The sequence below is a fragment of the Loxodonta africana genome, chromosome 13, assembly GCF_030014295.1.
Source record: "Loxodonta africana isolate mLoxAfr1 chromosome 13, mLoxAfr1.hap2, whole genome shotgun sequence".
Lineage (NCBI taxonomy): Eukaryota > Metazoa > Chordata > Mammalia > Proboscidea > Elephantidae > Loxodonta > Loxodonta africana.
Genome location: NC_087354.1, coordinates 41,950,093 through 41,964,998, shown reverse-complemented (window position 1 = coordinate 41,964,998; position 14,906 = coordinate 41,950,093).

Below are 14,906 nucleotides of genomic sequence, written 5' to 3'. Positions count from 1 at the left end.
TTTTCTGGGGAGCAGAGCTGTACCTTCAGTACCTGCTCAGGGTTGGGAGGCGGTCTTAGGCCCAAAAGACAGGATTGAGTGGAAAGGGAGTGACTTTTCCAAAAAGAAGCACATTGCAAACTGTGAGTAGGGAGACAGACGAACAAATGGAGACACCCAGACACCGTGTTCCTGCATGCATGCAAACCATCAGCTGGGAGTTTAGGTCCCCAGGGGGCTGGCAGACGTCCCCAGACCTGCCTTCAGGAGTAGGGATGCCTTGACCAGTCCCCACATGCTGGCTGAACCCTTTGAGGCAGAGATCCCTGGGGAGGGGCTTCAGGGTCTGCTGCCCCAAAAGGAGAGAAGGCTTCCTATAAAAACTCTGGGTCCAGAGAGAGGGAAGACAGCCACCATGTGGAGTGACCGTGGGTAGCCCTCCCCTCTCCCTGCAGGCCTGTCTCAGTGTCCCTGTTAGTACAGCCTCGAAGCACTGCCCTAGCGATGACAAGCCTTCTGAGAGGAAGCTGCTAGTTTGAGTCCCAACACTGACTCTGCATAGAAAATACAAACAGACCAATGACCACAGAAGAAATTGTAGAAGTTGTCATCCCTAAAAAAGACACCAGATCTAGAGAGTTTTCGTGAGAGTTATTTCAAACTAGAGGAAAGGATCGTTTCTCTGTTATTTAAATTCTTCCAGACCATGTAGAGGAAATGCTGAATTGATTTCTGAGTTCATCTAATGCAGCTAACATAATCCCGACACCAAAATCTGACAAAGGGCCATTCTACCCCGCCTGCCGCGCAATCAGGGCCGGTTTAAGGCATGTGAGGGCCTAAACACTGATAACCTGTGGTGCCCCCTCCTCTGCTTACTCACGCACTCAAATGGGATGTGTTCGTTAGATATATAAACAAACATTGCTCTCGAGTCGATTCTAACTTATAGTGACCCTGTAGGACAGAGTAGAACTGCCCCGTAGGGTTTCCAAGGAGCGGCTGGTGGATTCAAACTGCCTATCTTTTGGTTAGCAGCTGAGCTCTCAACCACTGTGTGTGGTGTGTGTGTCTTTGCTATCCATGATGCAACTTCTTTGTAAACGCTACTCTAATATTAAAAAAACCTAGTGCCTCGAGTCGATTCCAATTCACAGCAGCCCTGTAGGACAGAGTAGAACTGCCCCATAGAGTTTCCAAGGAGCTTAGCGAACGAAAAAGTGATGTATACTGTTTTAGTGGAATGAGATGAGCTGGGTTATTAAATTTTTAGTGGGTGAATGTAGCAAGAGTTAGACTGGACAGCTCGCTCCCATCTCTTGTTTATTACAAAGAAATAGTATACTCCCAAGAGACCAGCTGAGACAAGGAATTTCAATTACATGGGAGGGGACTGTAGGAGGCAGATGTCAATAAAGGTGTTGAAGTGAGAGGGACCTCACAGCTTAAATGGCCTTGCTGGCAGGCATCCTCATGACCCTGCCTGACTTATTTCCTGGCCAGCGCATTCTCACCCACTGAAGTTGGTATCAGTTTCATTCAGCACCCTGCCAGTGCCCTTCCCCTGCAGTGCTCACTTCTTCCTGTGTCCCGTCTGCTTGGCATCTATGGGTCTTTGCTTTGGACAGCTGGTGCCCCTGTTTTGTTGATGCCCTAAAGCATGTGCTTACCTTGCTTATTGCATAATCCGTCCCTGTGTGAAATGAGACCCCCAGACCAATTTTACTCCAGGCTCTCAATACAAAATCCTGGATCAATACCAGCAGATGGAATCCCGAATTATCCTGGCGTCTAACGTGGCCAGGGTTGCTCACAATTATCCAACATCCAGAGTTTGGCATGCTTTGCCATATCCCAGATCAGTGCTAGGGCAATGCTGGGCCCGGGCAGTTTGTACACAGCATCCACTTTGTAAAGTCCTCGGGGCCCCACTCAGGAAGCAGAGAGAATAAAGACTTGCAAAGGCTTGCAAAAATACAAATAGGCTACAGCTTGAATTACTGGTGCTTCCTGCAAACTTGTGGTTAGCTGGAATTGCCTGTTAGGTAGACAATTTGTCATTTCCTTTCTGAGAAATTTGTGTTTTTTTTTTTTTTTATAGGCCACATGCTGTGCCACCACCAACCCCTCTACCCCTTGCATGGCTTGATAACATCTGACTAAATGATTAAATCCTGATAAAATTCCCTCTTTGCTGTATCAATACACATACCCCCAAAATACTTGTGGACAATGCCTGCAATACCCTGGGAATCCTAAGCTACACAAGAAAGAGAGGGTCTTGGCCTCTGCCGAGGGTTCTCAGCAGCTTGGTAACTCCTCAGCCAGGACATGGACTGTCACTGCACCTGGGATGCCACCCACAAGCAGTAGGACTCTATTTCCACTGACTTCTGGGATTTCAGTCGTCAAAGCCCATCTCATTTTTGATTCACAGCACATGCGTCTTTCACTTTTTTGACATAATTCAGGTCTATTAAGAAATAATCTGCATACAGTGAAATTTACAAGTTTCAGCTGTATAGTTCAATGTATTTTGACAAATTGCCATACTGTAGTGGCTTGTGTGTTGCTGCAATGCTGGACATTATGCCACTGGTGTTTCAAATACCAGCAGGGCCGCCCATGGTGGACAAGTTTCAGTGGAGCTTCCAGACTAAGAAAGACTAGTAAGAAAGACCCGGTGATCTACTTCCAAAAATTAGCCAGTGAAAACACTCAGGATCAGAACAGGATACTCTCCAACTGAGCTCAAACATAGCAATGATCATGAAGGTGGCACAGGACTGGGTGGCATTTTATTCTGTTATTATTGGGGTTGCCATGAGTAGGAGCCAACTGAAGGGCAACTAATAACAACATGTAGCCGTGTGACTATCCCACAATAAGGATATAGAATAAAGCCATCATCCTAAAAGGCTTCCTCATGCCCCTTTGTAGTCAATTTTCCTGCTCCCCAGCCCCAGTGTCTGGAAACGCTGATGGGCTTTCTGTCCCTATAATTTTGCCTTTTCCGGAATCTCATGTAGATGGAATCCCATACAAAAGCTGCGAGAGCTGGAACCTGTGTAAGGCAGGAACCTGACAGAAAAGGAAAACTCATATATTTTCCACTAAATCAAGCGATAGAAAAGTGCTAAGACTGCTCTCTGTCAAGGGCAGAAAACTTGGGAGACCCGGAAAAACAAGGCGGTCCCGTCAAGTTCTGGCTCTCACAGGTTTCACTGCAGTACGTAGTCTTTGTATCCAGCTTCTTCCACTTAATGCTTTTGAGATTCACCCACGTTGTGGTATGTATCAGTAGTTTGATCCTTTTTAATTAATGAGTAGTATTCTTTTGTGGGACTGTATCACATTGTTTTTCCATTTACCGGTAGATGAGTGTATGAATTGTTTCCAGTTCTGGGCAATTATAAACAAACCTGCTGGAAACATTCATATACAGATTTTTGTGTGGACATAGGTTTCCATCGTTCTTGGGTAAATACCTAGGAATGGGATTGCTGAGTCATATAAGTGTATGTATAACTTCGTAAGAAACTGCCCAACTGTTTTCTAAATTTATTGGTCTACCTTCAAGCCAAGACATACTGATGGAGCAGGGTGGCTCTGGGCACTTACTGGTAGAGCTAAAGAGCTCTGTAACACTTGCCCAAGCAGGGCAGAGATCAGGCAGGCCCAAGAGGCCTGAGGGACCCTGAGGTGCTGAGGGCCTGATGGGCCTAAGGCTGAGAGGCCGAAGGCCAAGAAGAGGCCTGCCTGTGGGCATGACCACAAAGCTGTCCTGACCAAAGAACTGTATCCTGAGTCACTCCTGATCCTGAATTGTAACCTGTTACTTCCCTAATAAACCCCCAAATCATGAGTATCATCTGTGAGTTCCGTGTGGCCACTGCAACGAATTGTCGAGCCCAGCAGAGAAGTAGAGAGTGCCGTGGGAGGGACAGCTGGTGTCAGAATTGGTAAAAAGGTTGGATGCAGGTGCTCAAAGTTCCAACCGGAATAGAAGATTCTTCAGACCAAGGAACATGTTTGTCCCCTCAGAATACTGTACTGGTTAGACTGGAAAGGGCAATTTAAACATAGGCTACGTAAAATGGGGGGAGATACAGGCACGACGTAGTTGGTTGGCATGCTCCGAAATGGGTACACCTCTTCTGTCAGGAAGTTAGTCGCAGGGGAGGGGTTGAGTTGATCTAGACAGTAGTTGTGTTTGGGTTTTGTTGTTCCTACTCTTAGTGTCAGGAGCCTTGGTGGCAGAATGGTTAAAGTGCTCAGCTGCTAAGCAGAAGGTCAGCAGTTCGAACCCACCAGCTGCTCTGTGGGAGAAAGATATTGCAGTCAGCTTCCATAAAGATTACACCCTTGAGACTGGACAATGGGTTGAAGAGAGATGCTGATGAAGAGTGAGCTACTTGTATCTGAAGAGTGAGCTACTTGTATCAGGTGGACACTTGAGACTGTGTTGGCGTCTCCTGTCTGGAGGGGAGATGGGAGGGTAGAGAGGGTTAGAAACTGGCAAAACGGTCACGAAAGGAGAGACTGGAAGGAGGGAGCGGGCTGACTCATTAGGGGGAGAGTAAATGGGAGTATGGAGTAAGGTGTGTATAAGCTTATATGTGACAGACTGACTTGATTTGTAAACTTTCACTTAAAGCACAGTAAAAATTATTTTTAAAAAAGAAAAGATTACAGCCTTGGAAACCCTAGGGGGCAGTTCTACTCTGTCCTATAAGGTCGCCATAGGGTTACTATGAGTCAGAATCAACTTGACAGCAACAGGTTTTACTGTTCGTGTCGTGCACTCCAAGTTTCAGTTTCTTCAGCAGTGGGCTATTGTTACTCTGTGCTTAGCTTGGTGCCTGGGGCACCTGAGGGTTTTTTCCACCCTCAGCTTTCAGTAGTCCCACACCTGCACCACAGGGGCTCCCTTCTTGCTCTTGCTCCCCCTCTAATGGTAGACTGCTGGAGCTTGTTGTTATGGGTTGTGCCAGTCTCAATTTCTTGGTTTTGATATTGTACTGTGGTCAGTGAGATGCTGGCATGGAGGGGGTGCTCAGGGTAAGGTGCATGGGACTTCTTTGTAACCTCCTGTGAATTGGTCATTATTTCAAAATTAAAGTTATGTATAACCAGAATCCAGTCCCTTCTAACTGCCTGCCCTGCTACCAGCCTGGTCCGAGCCACTCTCGTCTCTTGCTTGGATTATTGCAACAGCCTCTGTCGTTGATTAAATCGTGTCCCCCCAAAATATGTGTTGTAAATCCTAACCCCTATACCTGTGGTTATAATCCCATTTGGAAATGGGTTTTCTTGGTTATGTTAATGAAATGGTTAATGTAGGGTGTATCTTAAATTTCTCTTGAGATGTAACGGATTAAACAAGCAAGGGAGCAAACAGAGAGGGGGAAGAGAGATGCCAGGCCACAAGAAGATTGCCCAGGAACAGAAGCTCAGAAGAGACAAGGACCTTCCTCCAGAGCCGACAGAGGAAAAAAGCCTTCCCCTAGAGCTGGCACCCTAAATTCGGACTTTTAGTCTCCTAAACTGTGAGAAAATAATTTTCTGTTTGTTAAAGCCACCCATTTGTATTTCTCTTATAGCAGCACTAGGTAACTAAGACAGCCTCATAATGGGTCTCCTTGCTTTTACATATAGTTTATTCTCAACAGAGCATCCTTTTAGAACAATAGGCAGATCCTAAAGCAGTCATCCCTCTGCTCAGAATCCTCCAGTGGGTCTCCACTGCAGTCCTTACAATAGCCTACCAGGCCCTATATGATCCACCCACATTACCCCTCTGGCCTCCACTCCTCCCACTCTCCCCTTCACTTCATTTCAGCCACACTGGTCTCCTGGCTGTTCTGCAACATGCCAGTCCCTCTCTGACCTGACAGCCTCTGCAATTACTGTTCTTTCTGCCTAGAACACTCTTTCCCAGCTATTGGCATGGCTCACTCCCTCACATCCTTCAAGGTTTTGCTCAAATGTCACTTACTCAAGGAGGCTGACCTTGACCATCCTACTGCAACCCCTACTTCCAATCCCCATGATTTTGTTCTCTTAACCAACCCCCAACACCACCCCAGCCCAAGGCACTTGCCACCTTCTAACATACTGAATGACATTTATTTTTAACGTCTATTGTTTTTGTCCGGAAACCCTGGTGGCATAGTGGTTAAGAGCTACGGCTGCTAACCAAAAGGCTGGCAGTTCGAATCCACCAGGTGCTCCTTAGAAACCCTATGCGGCAGTTCTATTCTGTCCTATAGGGTCTCTATGAGCCGGAATCGACTTGACAGCAATGGGTTTATTGTTTATGTCTAGCTCTCCCAACTAGAATATAAATCCCACCAGGACAGGGGTTGTAGTTGGTTTTATTCACCACTAGATCATTCTTCTAACCAGCCCACAGTGTGTGCCCAAGAAAATGTTTGAATGAATAAATAGGTATTTGTGTGCAGGCATATTTAATAACAATGACTACCTTTTAGGAGTCCCGGGTGGCACAAACCGTTAAGTGCTTGACTACTATTCGAAAGGTTAGCAGTTTGAACACACCCAGAGGTGCCTCGGAAGACAGGCCTGGCAATTTGCTTCTGAAAGGTCACAGTCTTGAGAAGGCCGACGGGGCACTGGTCTACTCTGTGCACATGGGGTCTACGCAACTAACAACAACAACTACCTTTTATTGAGTACTTAAGAGTTTATCCAGGCACTAGGCTAAATGCTTTCATGAATTCTTGTTGTTGTTAGGGGCCATCAAGTGGATTTCGACTCATAATTTCCCCGTGTGACAGAGGGGAGATGCTCCACAAGGCTTTCTTGGCCGTAATCTTTACGGAAGCAGATCACCAGGTCTTTCTCCTGAGGAGGAACTGGTGAGTGTGAACCTCCAACCTTTCAGCCAGCAGCCTAGTCCTTAACTGTTTGTGCCACCAGGCTCCATTTCACGTATTATCCCCTTTGGTTCTTTATAGCTCCCCTATGGGGAGGGTGTTACCAGGGTCACTTACTCATCTTTCAGGTAAGATAGACCCAAGGAGTACAGTACCCAGAGTCCTCGAGTTTTTCAAGGACCTACATAAATGATTAAGACCTGAAAAAAATCTTAGTTCTAAAATACAAAAACTAAAAAATAATCTAAATAGATAAAGGTTTTAATCAAATGTCTAGAAAATGTCATTGGTTGTTAATTCATGTCGTTAATTCTATGTCAGCTTCTTTAATTATTAAATGTAGTGTTCACAAGAATTTCATTACACTTGGAAAGAACTGGTAGATTAGTTTTTGTTTAGTTTTAACTCCGTGAACACTTTAAGAATACAAATGAATGCCCAAGGTTGGCTGAGAAAACTTGGATAATTATACCGTAAGCGAATTACTCATGGACAAATAATTTCCAAGCCAAAATTAAAAAAAAAAAAAAACTCCATATTATTGTACAGTAAAGTGATATAGTTAATGTAATAATTCCATGCATTTTAATATTTGATAAGATGTGGAAGGAGCCTCCCAAAGGAAAAGCACCTCCTCCCAAGCCAGTTGTCACTGAGTTGATTCCAACTCATGGGGACCCCATGTGTTACAGAGTAGAACTGTGCTCCGTAGAATTTCATGGCTGTGACCTTTCAGAAGCAGATCACCAGGCCCCTAACCTTTCCATTAGCAGCTGAGTGCTTATCCATTGAGCCACCAAGCCTCCTTAGGGACAACCTAGTCTTAAAATAATAGCCTTTGATATAACTAGCCCATTTTACAGACTGAACCCCATGATCTACAGTTCCTGGTCACACTAGTCAACCTCCCACAATTTCTCCAGGCCAATCCCTCCCACCCCTGCCCCGCCCCACACACACACTTTCCACCTCCCTCCTCCTGCCAAGCCTGCCCTAGGCCTAGAGGGATGTTTGTGTGCGCGTGAATATATATGGTACAGTCAGACAAGATAAGCAGTCACCTGCCTGGGGCTCAGGCTCTGGCTTCTCCCCTTTTTCACTCTCCACTATCCCAGCTCCATTGCCCATTAGGACCCTTCCTGGCCCTTGAAAGCTACATCAGTAATGAGCAAACCAGCTATTCCCCAAATAGCCACTAGATGGCACCACATGCTCACGACTGGGCCTCTGTGGGTCCCTTCAGGCAAACAGCAGCAGACCAGGGAACCAGCCTCCTCAGGGACAATGCTGGCTTTGTTTTCACAGATGTGGCATGCCCAGCAGTTTGGGCACCCACAGGGCCCAGAAGGGAGCAAGGAGCTTCGAGGACCCCATTTTGGCCTCTTAGACTCTCATCCTCAGTGCTAAGGCCACGGTTAGGATGGAGTCTGAATTGAGGGAGGACAGAGTTCCGAGATCCCAAAGCAACTCTGAGACCCCCTTGCCACCCCTGCGGTGTCTCACAGACACCAGTCTCCTCTCGCACTGTCTCTGCCTCTCTGTGGTCTATGGCCCTGCTTGTCTCTGTCCCTGTCCACTCATCTAGCCCCACCCCTCTCTCTGTCGCTGTCTCCCTCTTTCCACCACTTGATTCTGTCTCTGTTGTGTCCCTCCTTGTTCCTCACCCAGTCTTTGTCTCTCTCTAGTTCACTCTTTCCATCTCTGTCCATCTCTCTGTCTTTCTGTCCTCTCTGTCTCTCTCCATCTTTCTCAACAAATTCAAGACTCTTTCATTCTATACAACAAATTAATTTTAAAAACCAGTCACTGGTACCTACTATATGGCACGCTCTGTGCCAGGCTCTGGAAATTCAGTGAGAGCAAGTTGGAGTCCCATCCCAGGGGAAGCAGGTCACAGCAGAAGAGGGCTGTGGTGAGCAAGCGCCCAGTGCCTCAGAGTCTCTTCTGTCCTCTGACCCCACCCCAACCCTCTCTGGCTTCTCTCCTGGCTGGGTCGGGAAGAATTTGGAGCAGTGGGGGTGGGGACCGTGCCCACCCCTCTGCTCCCCCCATGGTCTCCACCTCTGTACAGTGGAGTCAAGCTTGGCAGAGTGACAGGAAGCACCAGAGGTGGAGACCCTCTTTATTCTAAACAAGTCCCACCTTCCCACGGTCCCCAGCAGATGTAGTAGAAGAGTCCTGAGGTAAAAATCACAACGCTTGGGTTCTGGGCCCAGTTCTGCCGCCAACCCCTCTGGGAAGGCCCCTCTCCCAGCCTGCCAGGCCTCAGCCTCCCCTCCTGTGAAGTAATATCAGTAATCTCCTGCTCCCTTCCAGCTCTGCGCCCTTCGATTCTCCTGGACTCTCCCCCTACCCCTGCCTTGCGGCCTCACCTAGAACTCCCAGCTCCCTCCCCAGGACACTGGCCTGCGGTCTTCACTGAAACAATCACTGTCTTGGCTGGTTGGCTGGACGCCACTCAGCCCAGGACAGGGATCAAGAACCACCCACCTTTACCATGATGGGAAAATCACATTGATTAAGGATAGGGTTGCCCAGCCGATTATTATAAGTGCTGTCAACAAGTTGTACACCTGTAAAAAGTTGAATTGGCAAAAGTTGTGTGATAGATATATTTACAAAAAAAAAAAAAAAAGGAGTAGCTGCTGAGGCTGCTTATGTACAACCAAACACCTCACGGAATTTGATTCCTCAGTTTGGAGGTTTAGGGTCATGGTTTCATGGGACATCCCAGTTAATTGGCCTAATAATCTGTTTAGTTCTTCTGTTCTACCTCCTAGCTTGTTGCATAGTGCCTGGGGTCTTAAAATCTTGCAAGTGGCCATCCAAGTCACAACAATTGTTTTCTATTTGCCTGGAGCAATAGAGGAAGAAGGAAAGTCAGGAGTAGGAGGAGGAAAAGGGATGTATGGCATGAACACCTGCCTCCTTTGCTATGAGAAAAGAAGAGCTGGATGGTTCCTGACTACAGAGAGTGAACATTTTGATCAAAGATTCTATATAAGAATCCTTATCAAAAGGGGGTAAATGTAGAACAAAATTTAAAATTCATACGGAATCCAGATTTTCTGGAGCCATGGAGGCTGGATGAACTGAAACTCTTGTTCTGAGATAATCTTTAAACTTAAAACCAAGTCTTCTTAAAACCAAAAGTCTTAAAACCAAGCAATAAAAAAAAAAAAATAGTTTAGTTTAACTAATAAAAAATATCTCCCTTGAGCATTACGATCTTTTAAGAGCTATCTATATGGGGTCAGATTGACAACAGCATATATACACAGCATATATACACATAAAAGAACCACCTACCAGAGAGAGCCTCCACCCTCCCGATACACAAACACACCCCCCCGCTACTCCGCCCAAGTTCCCACCTCCTGATCACTCTCACTGCATGAGTTTTGTCTTACGGGCTCCACTGAGGGCTGAACCCAGGGATGCCCATGGGAGTGACACAATGACTAATATTTGCCAGGAACATTTCTTTCCCTTGAAATTATTACAGCTAATGTACGTTCTCAAGCCTCCTGTGTGCTAGGCAGGGGGTGGGGTGATTATAGACATGTTCTACCTTAGCCCAGATATCTACTGAGGCTAATCCCTCCATCGGGGCTCAGGATCCCATTCCCTTCTCCTCCTTTAGAAACTCGCTCCTTCACTCTCTCTTCCTATTGACTCCTCCACTCAGCATAGTAACCTCTCACATCATTTCCATCTTAAAAATACTCTCCCCTAAACTAGCCAAGAAGACCTGGTGGTGCAGTGGTTAAAAGCTCGGCTGCTAACCAAAAGGTCAGCAGTTCAAATCCACGAAGCACTCTGTGGAAACCCTATGGGGCAATTCTACTCTGTCCTATAGGGTCACTATGAGTCATAACCGACTCAACAGCAAGGAGTTTGGTTTGGGTTTTGGTTAAACTAGCCAAGGAACACTGGTGGTGCAAAGATTAAGTGCTTGGCTGATAACCACAGCCTAGGAAACCATAAGGGGCAGTTCTACTTTGTCACATGGGCTCACTATGAGATGAAAATTGAAAATCAACTCAATGGCACCTAATAACAACAAACTAACTAATGCACCTAAATAAGAGAAAGAATCTCAAAGTTTCAGAAAGGAGGTGGTAGAGTTATCGACATTTGCAGGTGATATGACTGTATGCAGAAGATGAAGTACTATAAAGTACAGTAAAATCCCCATTAAAAAAAAAAAAAAAACCTGTTGCCATCGATTTGATTCTGACTTATAGTGACCTTATAGTAAGGTAGTAAGGTACAAAATTATTGTAAGCAGTAAAATTGCTTTCTGATCAAATAATATAATAGAAGAAAGGTCCAATTTATCGAATTATCAAAAAAGATAAAGTACCTAGAAATAAACCTAATAAGAAATGTTCAAGACCAATATAAAGAACATTTTTAAACTTCTGAACATAAAACTTACAATGTTCATGGATAGCAAGGCTCATAAAAATTGCAATTTTCTTTAAGTTACTCTACACATTTAATGTAATCCCAGTAAAGATATTGACAATTTTTTAGACTAGATGATTCTAAAATTCCTTTTAAAAATAATAAACAGGAAAACTTTCTTAAATAACGTTAAAGAGAATTGATCCTACAGATATTAAACATTTTATGAAGCCTCAATAATCAAAGCAAAGCAATTCTAAAACATGGATAAACATTAGCCCAATGAAACATAACAGAAATCCCAGATGTAAATCTAAATACAAACAGAGATACATGATGTTGAAGAAATTGAGGGCCCATATTTTATACTTTACACTAATTTAAATTCCAAGGGGGTCAAAAATTTACATGTAAAAAATGCAATAATGACAATACATGAAATTCTGTTATCTCAGAATGGAGTTTTTTTGTTTTGTTTTTTTATGTTTCAGAACCTAGAAGTCATCAAAGATTTATAAATTCAAATACATTAAAAAAAAGTACATGGAAAATATAAGCCAAGAGAAATTATAAACAGCAAATTGGATTTAAAAAAGATTTCCAACAAATATAAAATGCTCAACCTTAATCACAATAAAAGAAATACAAATTAAAAGGTGTCGAGGTTATTCAGTGGAGAAAACCTATCTTTTCTACAAAAGGTGCTGGCACAACTGGACATGCACATGGGGGAAAAATGAACCTTGGCCTTTACCTCACACCATACACAAAAATTAACTTAAAATGGATCATAGACCCAAAAGCAAAAGCCAAAACTAGAAACTTTTAGAAAAACATCAGAGAAAAATTTCAAAACTTTGGGATAGGCAAAAATTTCCTAGACAAGACACAAAAAACCGTAACCATCTTAAAAAGTATAAATTGGGCTTCATCAAAAGTAAAAACTTCCGCCCTTTAAAAAAAAACACCCAAGCCTGTTGCCTTTGAGTCGATTCCAACTCATAATGACCCTATAGGACAGAATAGAACTGCCTGCCCGTAGGGTTTCCAAGGAGCGGCTGGTGATTCAAGCTGCTGACCTTTTGGTTAGCAGCTGAGCTCTTAACCACTGCACCACTAGAGTTCCAAAGAATTCAGTTTTTTAAATGGACAAAAATTTAAACAGACACTTCACAAAAGAAGGTATATGGCCAACAATCACATGAAAAGATGCTTGTCTCAGTCATCTAGTGCTGGTACACAGAAATGCCATGAGTGGATGGCTTTGACAAAGAGGAATTTATTCTCTCACAGTCTAGGAAGCTAGAAGTCCAAATTCAGAGCACCAGCTCTAGGGGAAGGCTTCCACTCTCTGTCAGTTCTGGAGGAAGGTCTTTGTCATCAATCTTCCCTCGGTCTAGGAGCTTCTCAGCACAGGAATCTCGGGTCAAAGGACACACTCTGCTCCCGGGATTGCTTTATTGGTGGTATGAATTCCCCACGTCTCTTTGCTTGCTTCTCTCTTTTATATCTCCAAAGAGACTGGCTCAAAACACAATCCAATCTTGTAGATTGAGTCCTGCCTCATGAACATAACCACCACTAATCCCATCTCATCATCTTCACAGAGATAGGATTTACAACACACAGGAAAATCACATCAAATGACAAAATGGTGGGCAATCACACAATACTGGGAATCGTGACCCAGCCAAGTTGACAGATATTTTGCGGGGGGGGACACAGTTCAACCCACGACAATGCTCAGTGTAATCAATCACACTTACCAGAGTATTTAAAATTATAAAGACTGACAATACTAAGTGTTGACAAAGATATGGAACTGTTGAAGCTCTCATACGTTGCTGGTATGTTACAACCACTTTGAAATTTGGAAATTGGTTTGATGGGGTTTTGATCCAGCAATCCCACTCCTAGGTATTTACCCACATGAAAACATACTTTCATAGAAAGACTTGTACTCAGATGTTCACAGTTTTATTAAATAACCAAAAACTGGAAACTACTCATATGTCCATCAACAATAGATGGATGACTAAATCGTGGGTCTATCCATACAATGGAATACCACTCCACAATAAAAAGGAATAAACTACCGACACTCATAACATGGATGACTTAAAAATACTTCAGTGAGAAAAAAAGACATAAAAGAGTACATGCTGTATGAGTTTGCTGATTTGAAATTCTAGAAAAGGGAAATTGAATCAGCAGTTACAGAGAGCAGATCAGTGGTAGCTTGAGGCAGGTGAAGGTTGACTGGGAAGAGACACGAGGGAACTTTATGAGTTGATGGAAAAGTTGCATGTTCTTGACTGTGGGCGGTGGTTACATGGGTGGACACAGCTGTCAAAATTTATCAAGCAATACACTTAGAATGGATAACTTTATTGTATTATACCTCTATCAAGTTGATTAAAAAAAAAAGTAAATGCTGGAGGAAGACAGCAAAAACCCAATGCTTTGCTGGAACTTCAAAAGCAATAAAACAATTGAACAATAAACAAAAAACTACAGTGAGATGCAATTTTTCACTTGTCAGATTGTCCAAAACTCTAAAAGTTTAATAACACATGGTGTTGGCATGGCTGTGAGGAAACAAAGACTTTCAATTACTGATAATGGGAATGTAAACTGTATAATCCCAAAGAGGGCATTCTGGCAATAAAAACAAATTACAAATGCTTTGACCCAGCAATTCCTCTTCTAGGATTTTATCCCACAAATCCACTCAAGCACAGGTGAAATAATGTATGTTAGAGATTATTCATTGCAACATTGTTTGAAATAGCAAAACACCAGAAATAATCTAAGTGTCCCTCAACACAGGACAAGTTAAACAAATTGATACACCCATGCAACGGAATACTGTGTGGGTGTTGCGAATGGTTAACCACAACAACTAGTGGATAGGTTGTGGTTCAAACCCGCCCAGAGACTCCTTGGAAGACAGGCCTGGCAATCTGCTTCCAAAAGGTCACAGCCTTGAAAACCCTATGGAGCAGTTCTACTCTGCATACATGGGGTCACCATAAGCCAGAACCGACTCCAACCAACTCAAGGGAAACTAACAACATTCCTGGGACTAGAGAGTTTGCTATCCCTTCCCCAATGACGTAAGGTTTTTGCTTTGTCTGCGGTAACGTCCTCCTGGAAAGTGGGTGGTGTGTCCTTCCTGTCCTCCAAACAGCAGTCATTCGCCTCTTGCATGTCTGTGCCACCAGGGGGCTCTCTCCAGGCTCCTGCTGTGTCTCCCGTCTCCCTGATGCACACCCAGAGAAGGCTTGTGGAAAAGTGCGTAGTAATGAGTGCAAACTCCCTCCCGCCCGCCTCGAGCTCTGTCAAAGGCAAAACGTTCCTACCCTGTCTCTCCTTGGAGAGGGAGCTTGTCACGCTTTGAATTCCATTCTCTTGGTTGCCTTATGATCTCAGCTCTCTGATGGGTTTAAGAAATCATGGTTTTGCAGATTATCTGGCTTTTTCTTGTTAGAATGGAGTGAGTTACTTTTGTGCCATTCAACATCCTAAAAAGAAGTTGAAGCATGCTACTTCATTTTTTTTAATTGTGGTAAAATACATGTAACAATAATCAAAGTGCCCTCTCAATGACTTCTACTC